Raw genomic sequence first — 12,076 nt, forward strand, 5'->3', positions numbered from 1 at the left:
TTGAAACAATGATAATATGGGCTGAAAATATGCTTGTGATAAAGTTTGTTTTGTGAGGAAGGAAGAGGACACGGGGATCGGCTTGACTGCTGACGCTTTTATTTATAAATCAAAACTCAGTCTCTGTACACTCTCAGCGAGTGTGTATTTCTCTCAGTCACTTCCAGGTTTCCGGTTAAACATCCGCTTCCGGGTCAACGTGCTCAGTTTCTCAGTGTCCGTGTGTGTCGCGTCAGCAGTCCCTCTCTCTCTCCCTGGTCTCCGCTTCCACCGATGTTTTATACCCTCTCCGCGCTCATTACTGGAACAAGAGACAGGTGTTATTAATCTGCGTCCAACCCACTCACTTACCGCTCGTCCCGCGGCTCTCTCTCCCGCTGCAGACCTCACTGAATCACGCCCCCCTTGCCACATACCCCCACCGCCCGACTCAATATGCAGCATATGCGGCATGGGGACGCAAAATCCTGTCCATGAGGCGCTGAAAGGTAGCGGCCGCCCCGAACAACCCGAAAGGAAGTGTGACAAATTGGTGCAATCCAAACGGCGTGGTGAAAGCTGTCTTTTCTTTGGACAATGGAGACAAGGGGATCTGCCAATAGCCCTTTGTTAAGTCCAATGTCGAATAAAATCGAGCCGTGCCCAGCCGATCAAGCAACTCGTCAACCCGCGGCATTGGATAAGCGTCGAATTTCAACACTGCATTCACCTTGCAGTAGTCCACACAGAACCTGACCGAGCCGTCGGTCTTAGGGACCAAAACTTTCGGGCTCGCCCAGTCACTGTTGGACTCCTCTATTACTCCCATATCGAGCATTGCCCCTAATTCCTCCTGAACCACCTTTTTCTTGTGTTCAGGCAAGCGATACGGCCGGCTGCGAACTACCACGCCCGGCTCGGTCTCGATATGGTGCTGAATCAAATTGGTACGTCCCGGTAGGGGCGAAAACACGTCGGCGAACTCCACCTGTAGCTTCGATAAATCAGTGAGTTGGGATGGTGAGAGGTGATCTCCCCCAGGGGCCAGCGCGACCGATTGTGCTTTGATGCTCGCCTCTGGCCCGAGATCATCCTCTCCCCCGATCACCGCTGCCAACAACACTGATTCCACCTCATTCAATTTCTTAAGGAGATTGAGGTGGTATATTTGACGTGCCCCGTTCCTATCGGATCGTATCACTTCATAATCGAGGTCTCCAACCTGTCGTGCGACCTTAAACGGCCCCTGCCACTTTGACATTAATTTAGAGCTCGACGTAGGGAGTAATACGAGCACTTTCTCTCCCGGTGTGAATTTGCGTAGCTTCGTACCCCTGTTATATGACCGGCTCTGGCGGTCCTGGGCTTGCAACAAATTCTCCCTAGATAGCCGCCCCAAGGTGTGGAGTTTTGTTCGCAAGTCTAGCACGTACTGAATTTCGTTCTTGGCCAAAGAAGGTCCCTCCTCCCAAGTTTCTCGTAGGACGTCCAGCACCCCCCGGGGCTGCCGTCCGTAGAGAAGCTCGAAGGGGGAAAACCCCGTGGAGGCTTGCGGAACCTCCCGCACGGCAAATAAGAGGGGTTCTAACCACCGATCCCAATTTTTGGCGTCTTCCTGTACGAACTTACGGATCATGGATTTAAGAGTGCGATTAAACCGTTCGACCAAGCCGTCCGTTTGTGGGTGATAGACGCTTGTTCGAATGGATTTAATGCCCAATAATCCGTAGAGTTCGCTTAACGTGCGTGACATAAACGCCGTGCCTTGATCAGTGAGGATTTCTTTCGGAATCCCCACTCGGGAGATCAGTCGAAACAGTGCGTCCGCAACACTCTTCGCGGAGATGTTGCGGAGAGCCACTGCCTCCGGATATCGTGTTGCGTAGTCCATGATGATTAACGCAAAACGATGTCCGCGTGCGGATCGCTCTAATGGCCCGATGAGGTCCATCGCAATTCTCTCGAAGGGGACCTGCATTAATGGAAGGGGGCGCAACGGCGCTTTTGGGGCGGCCAGTGGATTCACCAACTGACATTCCGGACAAGACGCGCACCACCTGCGCACATTGTCATGAATGCCTGGCCAAAAAAATCGGGTCATGAGGCGATTCAGCGTGGCCGCCTGTCCCAGGTGGCCCGCCATTGGATTAGAGTGAGCCGCCTGGAAAAGCATTTCCCGGCGGCTCTTTGGTACTAACAACTGGGTTGTATCTACCTTTGTCTGAGTGTCTTGGGTCACTCGATACAACCGATCCTTTATTATGGCAAAATACGGATACGAGACAGGCAAGGCAGATTGGAGAGGCTGGCCGTCAATCGATCGGACCTGCTGGAAGGCATTTTTGAGGGTCTCATCTTGTGACTGCTCCAGAGGAAAGTCATCGCGGTCCGAGAGAATCAGTCTCTCGATCCCGCTCGGTTCCTCTGAAGCTGTCCCCAAGGGTCCCGTCTCAGTCTCTCCAAGCTGCACTTGCGCCGCCCCCCTCCTGCCGGAAAAGCCGGAAAGGCGGGCCAATTCGTCCCCAGAATTAGCGGATGCCGGAGGTGTGGACTAACCGCGACCTCTACATTATGCTTTTTCCCCCGAAACTGTATCGTGACTGGGACAACCGGATATTCCACCACATCCCCGTGCACACACAGCACCTTAACCATGCGGCTTGTATCCAATGCCCCAGGCTGCATCAGGCTTTGAAGGTTGGAGAATGAGCGCGGGGAGGGTGTGAAACCAGAGCCATTGTCACCACCCGCCCCCAGCGGCCCCGCCCCCCTGGGCGGAGCCCGCGAACTCCCAGACAGTCCTAGGCCTATCCCACCCCGGCCTGTGGGGGGAACGCGAGGAGGGCCTGGAGGGCGGGACCTGGGGAGAGGGACAGGGCGTGAGGGAGAGACAGAGGGGGGAGAGAGAGAGTGAGAGGTTAATGGGGGCTCGCCGACCCCCGGGCACGCCACCAGGTGGTCCTCCGCCAGGTTGATGGCCGTCTCCAGCATGGCACTGGACCCACTCGGCGGTCTTCCTTGGGAGCCGAGTGATAAACTGCTCCAGCACCACCAGATCGACGATATGGTCCACGTCGCTTCCGCCGGCCAAGAGCCATCTGCGGCACAAGTCCCGGAGCTGTTGGGCCATTGCGAAGGGTCGGCCGGCCTCGCCCCATTCCATGGAGCGGAACCTCTGGCGGTGCTGCTCCGGGGTCCGGCCGACCCGCTGAAGGATGGCCCTCTTCAGGTCGTCGTACTTCAGGAGGTTCGCCACCTGCAGCTGTTGTGCGGCAGCCTGGGCTTCTCCTGATAGTAATGGAATAAGGCGCACCGGCCACTGTGCCCGGGGCCACCCGCAGGCCTCCGCGGCCTTTTGGAATAAGTCTATGAAGGCCTCCGGGTCGTCTTCTGGCCCCATTTTGTGTAGGGGCACGTGCACCGGTGCGCTGGCCAGCCCGGCGGCCTCGGCGCGAACCTCCCGATCCATCCAGCTCCGGAACCCCTCGCGGTCCTCTTGCTGGCCTCGGACAATCGCCTCAAAGCGGCGCTCTTGATCTGCCCCAGGTCCAGCATCGCCTGGTGTTGGTCTTGGTGGAGGGCCGCGAGGGAGGTGATGATGTCCGCAAACGGCGTGGCGGAGGGCGTCTGCATGGCGGCGGCGCGGTCCTACTTCCTTCCCGGGTTTCGGCACCAGTGTGATAAAGTTCGTTTTGTGAGGAAGGAAGAGGACACGGGGATCGGCTTGACTGCTGACGCTTTTATTTATAAATCAAAACTCAGTCTCTGTACACTCTCAGCGAGTGTGTATTTCTCTCAGTCACTTCCAGGTTTCCGGTTAAACATCCGCTTCCGGGTCAACGTGCTCAGTTTCTCAGTGTCCGTGTGTGTCGCGTCAGCAGTCCCTCTCTCTCTCCCTGGTATCCGGTTCCACCGATGTTTTATACCCTCTCCGAGCTCATTACTGGAACAAGAGACAGGTGTTATTAATCTGCGTCCAACCCACTCACTTACCGCTCGTCCCGCGGCTCTCTCTCCCGCTGCAGACCTCGCTGAATCACGCCCCCCTTGCCACAATGCTTTTTATTGTTGTGAATCATCAGCCTCACAAGCTCTTTTACTTGCAATCAGTGTTTGATAATGTACAGTCTAATGTATGATATTTTAAAATTCCAAAGTTCTAACAATGGATCTTTTTGATATTATATATGATTTATAATAAAAATGTTTCTAGTTATGAGTACTTCTATTCAATAGTCAATTATCTATCAAGCTTCATATTGATAAATTAATTTATAAACTTCTGAGGTTGAAGAAAATGAGTTGACGTGAATGCTACTTTGAGTACAAATGCTGCTAATTGTTTTAATTAACACAAATAAAACAGAAGATAATCCAAATTGTGAAAAAGAACACAACAGCTTTACACAAAGTAAAGGCAATACCAAATAATGCTAGCCTAGAAATCTAGACACATCCCAGTGGCAGCAAATCTAATCTGCTTCTGAGCTGTAAAATCCAAACTCTGGTCAGGCCAATCACGTCGTGTATAGAGTTGGTGGGCGGGGCTTAACATGATGACAGAGTTGCGTGCTACTTGTAAACAAAAAAGCTGGAGAATGGTGGTCTTTCGAATCGGCTTTTACCACGACTCTGGGAGGCTTGGAGTTAAGCGTTTCTCTGAGAAAAGAACAAAGAACGGCACTGAAGTCATTCTTTAAAGGGGAAGATGTGTTTGGAGTTTTGCCGACCGGATACGGCGAAAGTTTAATCTGTCAGCTAGCTCTGCTTCACCTTCGTTGCTCTGGTTGGTTGTAGCGCTATCCTATCGCGTGCACAGGGAGTTTGAAAGACAACCGTTTATCCCGCCCCTCGGATTGAGCCCTTCAATGGTGAGTTTCCAGACCAAACATCTTGATGTGGGTCAGGCTAAAATAATGCATGAATGAAACAAAACTTAAACACACAAGAAAATGAGTAGTAACTCATCAAGACACAGGTGTGCAAGATAATTATGGAAACACACTAATGAAAATTGAAAGGAAGCACATGAAAACATATGAAAAACAAAGAATGCACAATAACAGTCTGATAATGCAACCCTAACACAGACTAATGATTACAACAATAGTCGTCTTCTGTTATATAGTTTGAAACTTTGTTCATTGATATGCTTTCCTTCTGCTGGAGCCTTTTCAGCATGGTGAATGGTCCAATGCTATCTCATGACCAATTCGTACGTATTTGTTCGATGTGGCTAATAATGACCTACCCATAAACCCACACCTAAAACCTACCCATCACTGCAGCTTCCTCATAAAATATGTACAAACTGTTGTGTGATTGGATTGGAATAGTCATATGACAGATGTTTTCAATGTGAGAATAACACAGCATCAGATTTATAACATATGAGGTCCGTTCGGCATACGTGGATTATTCAATAAGATGGATTTCATCGTTGACGATTTGACATGACCCGGGATTGTTAGGTTCTTCAAAGCTCATCCTGGAGTTGCTATCATAGGAAACAGTTCCACAAGATCAAACCTGCTCGGGAGCAGGCTTATTTCATGTAAACAGGAATAGATTGCAGGGATATAATAGAGCTTTTTAAGGGGAGGTGATACTTAAAGTCTGTCTCAGCGACTGCTACTTACAAGAATACCCTAATGAACCAGGGACAATAATAATTTAAAATAAATGTGCAAATAATATCATAATGCACAAAAAAATGCAGGTCTCCAATTGAAAATTTTCTAGTGACTGATCACATCTAAATTTTATTTTTGTGAATTGATGCAATTCAATTTGGCCAACTAAAAAATGTAGATTTTTATTTATTTATTCAATTTTTTTTTTACAATTAGACAATTTTCAGTTGGAGACCTGATATTTTTTTTCCAATGTATATATATATACACACACACACACACACACACACACACACACACACACACACACACACACACACACATGTGAGCCTGTTTATGTGGTTTATGAGGACACAAATTTGTATAACTACATGGGTATTACACTGGTATTACACTATAAATGTGATTGTTAAAAGTAATAAACTGAAAAAAAAAGATTATGCAGTTGTGGTTCGGTGATTAAACCAAATGGTCTCATTACAAATTACAATAATCTTGTGTTTGAAACAACGATAACTGTAAAGCAGTTTTACAAGTGTGATCAGTTTGGAATTTTGTACTAAGAGTTTTGAAAGTGTACACCTTACTTGTGAAAATAGTACCAAAGTGAATAAAAAAAACTGTAATAGACAAATGTATTAAACTGAACAAGAAGATATGCAAATCAAAAGTTAGATAGTAAGGGTTATGAAACATTTATGTAGATGAAACTTACTTATTTTGTAAAGTGAAAAGGATACTTTGTGGTTTGGTGTATTGTACAAACACAATTGAAATGAAATGTTTGAAAAAAGTTAACTTTTGATGATCTGTTGTGATATTAGTACTATGAGTTTTGAAAATGAACACCTTGCTTGTGAAAGTAGTACCAAAGCGAATAACAATAAAAAATAAAAACTGTTCAATCAGGTTGACAATGCTCAGGGTTTTGCAACATCAAACTGCAAGTACCTTGGATGACGATGGAAAAACATATGATTATATGACCATATCATAACTGATAATACCACCACAGCACTTTTTTGGGTAAAGGACATAAATCATAAAAGTATAAAAAGTGAGTTGGTAGTATGACTGCTAATTAACAGAAAGAATTCAAATCATTATGCTACACCCCCGAAGCTTGGAGCGGTGGATGGGATCATATAGCGGTGTAATTACATGAAATTGCATGTTGCCTGTAGGTCCGTCTGCTCAGCTTGAAAGTACATGCACTGTGAGGAATGATGTTGTTGCTCATTTTCTGTGAACTACAGTAAACTCCTTGCTATCTAACATTGTGTAATTCATCTGCTATAGGTGAGAATGCAAAACAGCAGCATTTTAGGACAAAATGTTCCACAAGTCATAAACAGGCTATCTGTGGAGCAATATTTTTGGATCTGACCCAAGGTCTGGATTTGCAATGTTGAATTGAGAGCCTGCAGCTGACAGGCTGGAATGTTGCCAACTTCAGCACGCTTCAAGTAGCCATACACTTTTTGTCTGCTCCCGCATGCAGAATACACAATGTTTGGAAAATTTTACGGTCATACAATATGAGTGAATTGTCTTCTCTAGCAGTGCACTATATTTTAAAAATCCAACCTAAAGATACCCTTGTGGGGAAAAGTGTGCTTAAAGGGTTCCTATAATGGTACATGCACTTTTTCAAGCTGATTGTATGGAAATGTGTGTTGGCAGTGCCTGTACACAAACATCCTATAATGATAAAAATTCATCAAGCGTTTTTTTTTTTCTCCTTATATGTTTTCTCCTGTTTAAAATCAAGCTGTTCGACTGTGTGACGTCACACGGTTGGACATCCCTCCCACGACTGTTGATTGGCAAGCAGCGTTTCACCTCAGACCCGCTCTGAGCGAGTTCTGCCATTGTTGATACGCTGGAGCAGAATGCCGTCTAAGCGATTGTGGTGTTGTGTTCTTGGGTGTAATAATGAACACTGCAGTCATTTTGATGTTCCTAAATCCGCTAAAGACGCAGTGGCTGAGTTTTGTTTTGTCAATGCTTTTATGTTTGCGCGAACCGCAAAGCATTTCTCACCAGACTGCTTTATAACTGAAGGTTAGTATAAAGCAGGTTTTGCTAAGAAGCTGCTCCTGATAAAGATCTGTACCAGCTATTCGTGTTGCTGCTGCCCCTCCAGAAGTGAGTGTAGTTTGAAAAACTTCACGATGAATGCAGCTAAAGTGGGTAAGTTAAATTACAGCATTCTTTCTATGTATGACGTTCTCAATATAATTCATAATCCCAAATTTATAATGAACAGCGCGTTATGGTTATTGTGTTATTACAAACGTTGTAGGCTGGTTTTAAAGTTATCGAGGAAGTGGTAACAAGCTTAATTATGTAGATGGTTTATAACAGTGTCTGTTACTGTAAAAAACAAAATATGTTGTAACAGTTATTAAAATGCATTGATAAAGTAACGCATCACTGACAAACTGACAGTAACAGAAAAAAAAGTTTTAATGGCATTTAGGGGTGACCGAATAGTCGAAGAATTCGATGCATCAATATGCGGAGACGGATTCAACCACCGATCTCACAGTCGAATCTTTGTGTTATGAAACGAGGATCATACCATTTTGGCAATATGGGTGTGCACAATATTTTATTTTAAAGACGTTTTATTTTATGTTATTCATATACAATACAATATTTTTTACAATATTGTATTTTAAAATTTGAACACATTGTTTTCGTAAGGGATAATGTACACCCAGCCGGTTGTTATAGCAGAATAAACCCTGACAGAGTGATCAGTCTTGCATCACACTGAAGGGTTTTATTCTGCTATAACAACCGGCTGGGTGTACATTATCCCGCTTATTACACACTACTAGTCTCAAATAAATTAGACACAAAATATTGTCTTGAGATTAAATATTTTATTAGCTCTTAAGCAAAGTTTCCACGAAGAAAAAACTGTTCCAAACTGCTTTAAGCCTTTATCTATTGCTGAAGATTTGCCTATTTGCCTAAACAAAGCCTATGATTTACTCACCCTCAAGTCATTATAGGTGTATATGACATTCTTTTTTCAGAAAAAATACAATCGGAGTTATATTTAAAAAGTCCAGGCTAACGTTAATCCAAGCAGTAGGCTAGTTGTAGCTGTTTTTGAAGACCATAAAAATGCAGCTGTCCATCAAATAACATGCTCCACACGGCTCCGATGGTTAAAAGAGCCTTCTGATTCGAATCGATGCGTTTGTGTAAGAAAAATGTCCATATTTAAAACTTTATAAAGTAAAACCCACCTTGAAGTCTTCCATTGTAACCATGCCATGGCTGTTTAAGTATTTAACAGCCACAAGATGGTGTGGTTAAGCATAGAAGTATACCAGTCAAGATAACTCGCAGTACCCGGATGAGCGGTTGTTATCTGGGAATAACCCCTGGAATGCGTATTTAAGTATTTCACAGAGCCGTGTAATAATGTTTTATATATAACAGTGTGTAATTTGATATTACATGTAAAGTTAATATATTTATGTAAAGTTAATATAATTTACTTAATAGCAACATCATCATTACAAATGTGTAATTACACATTTATTTAAATACATGACATGCAAGTTTCAGTATTTACCATGGAGAATGCAATCAGGGTGACCGGTGGCTGAAGCATGTGTAACCAATCATTGGCCAACAACAGTCCATGACGTCACAAACATGAGTAAAGGCCCCCTGCAATACACATCATCAGCTTTTTTTCTTTAGAAGCCATTTGTTTGTAGTATGTGATAAGAAGGAGAGAAGACAGAACTATGGAGATGTAACAAGAAACAAATGCTTTAGTCCTTGTCCACATTTTTTGACACCCAGGGTTCTGTGGATTGTTTTATTAGGAGCAAAGCATGTGTGTCTAGCACTGGGGGATGCTGGATGCGTTCACTATGACAAGTTCACATTGAGGAAGTTCTGCTCACACTTGGACCTCTTCTCAAGGTAGGAGGGACAAGCATCTGTACCCCGTGGTTCAGGTCCAACTGCTGTTGAGGAGGCTTGGAGCAATCTGCTGGATCAGGAAGCCCAGTCTCTGGCATCTTCTGATCCAGCAGTGAGGATGTTGTTGATGCCATCTTGCTCTGTGGAACTGGATGTACTTAGAGAGGACGAAGACAGTGAATGTGTTAAGCCCTCTACATCTGTCAGATCCACATACAGGGTAGAATGTAATGGCCAGGTTAAATCTGACTTGGAAGCGTGAGAAACAGGAATTGGCTCACAGTAGATTCAATAAGCAATTCGAGGCGGGCCAGTATTGTCCCTACCCCATGAGCCTACCGTTTCTTCCAGATCACCAAGGTGGAGAGATCATGAAAAAAAAAACATAATTAGTACCTGCAACTGAATTGGTTACCACGATTGGTTGGGCTAGAAGAGAACTGGAACCCTGACTGAGTCTGGTTTCTCCCAAGGTTTATTTTTCTTCATCATGCCCTGATGGAGTTTTGGTTCCTTGCCACTGTCACTTTTGGCTTGGCTTGCTCACACTGTCAAAAAAACTAACAAAAAAAAGAGTACAAAATTGTACCTTTTAAGGTACAAGTGGCCGTCACTGGGCTGTACCCTTAAGGGTACATTGTTGTACCTCTAAGTCAGGGGTAGGCAAGTTCGGTCAGGTGATATCCTCCGGAGTTTAGCTCCAATCCTACTAAGCCACCATAGTATAAAACTTGTGCCTCCCAGCATGCATTGCAGCGTTAAGTATGTCACCATTGTTGAGATCCATATGCTGATTCTTGATATGTGTCTAAACTTTCTTCCCTTAGAATGTTTTTAAAAATAAAACATATTGAATGTCTGAACTGTGGCAAGCATTTGCAAGCATATTGATTGTGAATATTATTTTTTTATTATTTTTATTCAGTGATGAGTTTAGTGAAACATTATTCTTCATGATACATTTTGTTAATGGCTTCTCTTGTTTTGAACAATTATGTTTGTTTTTTTTACACTGTAACTCACTTAAAAATCCAAACTGCCCAACTAAAGGAAACACTGTTCGCCATAATGGTGACCAAACATTTTCAATAAAACATCACAATCTAAACCTGTTGATTCTCAGTAAGAGCTTCTATTGATGTCTTTCAGGGTTGGAACAAAACTCTGCAGGGCAGCGACTCACTAGGACCGAACTGAGGAAAACTATACAATATAATTATTGTACCCTAAGGACTAATTGTGTACATTTAAAGACACAGTTATGTGTTTAATTCCACAAGGAACAAAATTGTACCTCTACTGTACCTTTTTTTCTGAGGGGCAGTTGGGGACACTAAAATTTCGATCTAAGTTTTCAACTAAATATCCAAATAAAATTAATTACTAAATTAACTGTATCAACTATCACTAATCTGCCCACATTGTAGCTATATGATAAATTGAAATGAGCTGATAACATCACAGTTTTCTTCAGAACGACTGTACAGCTGAATCCAATTTTGTTGCAATATTTTCCTGTTAAACACTGTGAAGCTGCTTTGAAACAATTGTCATTGTAAAAGCACTATATAAATAAAGTGTACTTGACTTGACCACAGGCTTAGCCCTCTGTACAACTCAAACAACAGCCACTGTCATTGGTTGCTCAATGGCAGCGATGGTGGTGATGGAAAGGCATCAGTGCCTGAACCTGGCGGACATCAGGGAAAAGTTGAAAAATGTCCTTCTCAATGGCCCCGTTTTGCCCTCTGGACTTTTTGGAACCTCCATTGAGATGTTGCGGAGAGGCGAGCGTGCGTCAACGCGTTGCAGTAAACTGTATTAGCCGATTCTATGGGAGTATGGACGGGACCTTAATATCGCGGCTCCACTTCTCGCTCACTGTACAGTCTCAGGCTTCAAGTTCACTACTGCACATTTGAGACTCAAGATGTCAGCGGCATATTGGGACATTGGCGGCTTCATTTATGCTGGGCAGTTCGCAAGAGTCCCTCCCCAAATACTGTTGGGATATAAGATCCCCTTTGGATAGATGTGTCTATAGGCATCTATGAACCGTGTTCAAAAGTATGCAATCCGGTTCCCTGAGACTGGGAACAAGACATGTTGTCTTGTTGCAGTGCCTCAGACTTGCCTGCATGCCTCCTTCAGACAAAAGAGTTGACCACATGTCAACATGCAGGCACATTTTATACTGTGATTATGTGACACATGATGAGACACAATAGGATCTTTTTTCTCAATATTACAATTTTTGTATTTATTGTTTTGTGAGTGTTGTATTTATTTTTATGGTGGATTACACATTTCTGAAATATACACCCATATGCACTGATTCGTTCATGTTGTCAGGTTTCAAATCTGGGAGCAATTACATCAAAATGGTTACTTACTGTATCTTTTACATTTATGGCATGCTTTATTAGCATAGAAAAGATAATAAAAGTTAAGAACTTTTTCACATCAGTATATTATATGATTAATCTGTTGCTTTACATTTTCGTATTGCA

The sequence above is a fragment of the Pseudorasbora parva genome, chromosome 3 (assembly GCF_024679245.1).
Source record: "Pseudorasbora parva isolate DD20220531a chromosome 3, ASM2467924v1, whole genome shotgun sequence".
Lineage (NCBI taxonomy): Eukaryota > Metazoa > Chordata > Actinopteri > Cypriniformes > Gobionidae > Pseudorasbora > Pseudorasbora parva.